Below are 3,450 nucleotides of genomic sequence, written 5' to 3' on the forward strand. Positions count from 1 at the left end.
CATTTATCCTGTCTTAAAGTTGCTCCTCTAGTGGTGAGTTATGGTATTCCTTGCCATTTTAATTCGTATTTCCCTAATAACTAGTAGACTTGAGGATTTTTTTTAACATATTTATTGGTGATTTAAATACCTTCTTTTGAGAAATGACTATTCAAGACAATTGCCCAATTTTCTATGAGGGTATTTTCCTTTTTCTTATTAAGTTTTAAGATTTTAAAGTATATTCTGGATACAAATCTTTTATTTGAGTTATGTGTTATAAACATTCTCTTACCAAGTAGTTTATACTTTTTTTCTCTTAGTAGTGTTTCTTGATTAGCAAAATTTCTAAATTCAATAGAAAAATATATATGTATATATTTTTATTCTATTTTTTTATTTTTTAGCACTTCTATAAAATTTTTTAAAAATATGCTAATCTCCAAGTTGTACATATTCTCTTTATTTTTTATTTTAAATAGTCCACATATTTATGATGAATAAAATCATACCTGACACTTTATAAGAGCCAGAGTATGCCATATAGTTTTGAACTGTATAACTCTGAAAACATATACAATGTGTGAGGGTCTACATCAACTATCATCTTTTCACCAGTAAAATATCTTGAAGCCACCCACTCCTACCAAGTTCCTAGAAGAGAATATCATTTATTTCATGTTTACCATTTGATCAAACTTTCAAATGATCTTCAAATTTGAAGGAGTTGGGATGGCTAGTTGTATAATGCTCTTTGTATTTCTGAGATTTATTTTGCCAAAGAAGGACTAAAGATCCAAAACTGTACAATAAAGGGAACCGAGAAGTAAAAACAGACTATGATTTCCTAAAGGTTTTGGATTGCTTAAATGCTGCCAAAGGGTTTTAGTCTCACTAATTAAAAATCCACCTTAGAAATGTAAACTGTATTCAAAGATGAATTTGACACAAATTAAAAGTATGCTCCCCTTCTCAATGACAGATGCACGAGAGAGTCACATAGAACAGATGCCTGGTCACTCACACACATTCCTTATCATTTTCCAACACTTCAGACTGAGTGATTTTGACTGTCATTTGTTCCAGACCAAAGACTTTAAGGCCAGACACAAATGTCTTTTAAATTGCATCTGATTAATATCCCTCAATAGCATATTTGTCACTTCCAAAGACTCCACATGTTGTTCTCCAAGGCAAACCTACTCTGGACTGATCTGAAAATGAAATGAGGCATGGTGAATAAATACTAACAGAGTCAAATGTGACTGAAACTCAGTAATCTTCAATGATGGAAATTCAAAATTAAGTTCCTAAAGCAGAAACATAAACTAAAATTTTACTTTTTCTGTTTGCTTGTTTTCAAACTCCGGGTTCACTAAGTAAGTTGGTATCACCAATGTATAGATTTGATCAATGAATAATAAATAATGTGTTAGGTCATATGGAGTCCTACTTGACTGTTTCCATTCATTACTAAGAGAAACAAGATCAAGGGTATAATTTGGCAATGTTTGGCATAGGCAACACCTCAGTTTTTTATTACTGTTTCAAGGTCTCAATTCTTTACTTCTCAGAAAGAGTTTTGTGAGAACTTAAGCACAAGAACTCTTTCAGCCTTAGAAATTACATTTTTTCTTTCATGAGTTATCTTTGACCTTCAAGTGAAACTGGATGCTATCCACTAACATTTAAATACTATACAGATTCATCTTTATAAAAATCACTTTTGCCTCATGATATTATGAAAAAACAGTTTACTCAGGGAAATGAAGGAAATAAAAATAAATTCCCTGGAACTTTTAAGGCATTTTCCTAAGTTCACCCTGTAAATATCTCCTATTTGAAAAGATAACAAGAAAGCATTTTTAGTTGATATTGTCAGATTCTGAGGCTCTGGATAGAGCAGAGTAAATTCTCTAGACCAGTGCCAGCCTACAGAAATATAATCCATGCATCCATGAATGGATGTTCAGTCATGTCCAACTCTTTGCAACCCCATGGACTATAGGCCCACCAAGCTCCTCTGTCCATGGGATTTCCAGTCAAGAATACTGGAGTGGGTCATCCTTTCCTTCGCCAGGGATCTTCCCAACCCAGGGATCAAACCAACATCTCCTGAGTCTCTTGCATTAGCAGGCAGTTTCTTTACCACTGAGCCACCTAGGAAGCCCATGTTAGCCACAAATATGAGCAACAGAGATCATTTTACGTTTCTAGTAGCCACACTAAATAATATTTTTTAAAACAGGTAAAATTAATTTAATATGTTTTATCTAGCCCAACATATCAAAATATTATCATTTCAGTATGCCATCACTATAAACTATTAGTAAGATACTGATATTTTTGGATACTATTTAAAATCCAGTATGTTTTTACACTCCCAGAGCAAGTAATTTGTATAAGTCACATTTTAAGTCTACAACAGTTACAAGTATCTGGTTACTACCAAATTGGGCAGTGCAACTGTAAAATATTTGCAGCAATACTTGGAATAAAACCTAGTCTTTTATATCCATTTATATTCTCTTTATGTCTATTCTTTCTAATTGTTCTTTCTGCCTTTCTTTTCTTTTTCTAGTCACCAGTCTTTCTTAGCTCTTTTTACTTCTAGATTCACTAAACTGATTTTCCTTCAAACTAGCAAAAGAGACTATTGCAATTATAAAATTTTGATAGAAAGACATGGATTCTAAGACACATATATAATTGCTTAAAATTAGTGACAGTTTGCTATAAAGTTTTCTTTTAATAGTAATTATATTTGCCTGGGATAAAGCTATGTCCATCATTCATAAACTATTCAAACTTAGGCAAATTAACTTGATTCATTAAGTTTCAGGTTCCCAGTCTTTATAATAGAGGGAAAAAATATTTCCTCATAGGACTGTTCTAAGAATTTCATGAAGTAATGCTTATATACATAGTTAAAGACCTCATACATTATAAGCACTTAACACAAATAGATAAGCTTGTTGTCATCTAGGAATTTTTCATAAACTGGAAAGCACAGGTGTTTTGTCTGACTTTTTCACTTACCTTGAGAAGCAAAAAAGATAATAAGCTGCTCCAATTCAAAGACATGCTAAACAGAAATCTCATTTATTCAAACTATTTTTCATTCAAATAGCAATGCCTCACTGATCTTTTTAAACATAATAATTTCATTCACATTCAGAAAACTGATATTTTCCAACTCATTCTGAATATTTTCATTGTATTATAAAAGAAACTCAACTTTGAGATAAGATTTTAAAGTCTTCTGATCCAATAAAACCTGATTGAAATGCTATAAAATTTCATTTTTAAAAATTTTTTAGTAAAAGAGAAATAATATTTAAAGTACATGCAAGTTCTCAAGTAGTCAATAATTTCAATTAACTTAAGATGTTTTCCTGATTACACTAGAGATATGAAAGTATGCAGTGCAATCTATTTCATTTGGATCTTATAAAGATTATTTTTGCCATT

This window comes from Dama dama, chromosome 9, assembly GCF_033118175.1.
Source record: "Dama dama isolate Ldn47 chromosome 9, ASM3311817v1, whole genome shotgun sequence".
Lineage (NCBI taxonomy): Eukaryota > Metazoa > Chordata > Mammalia > Artiodactyla > Cervidae > Dama > Dama dama.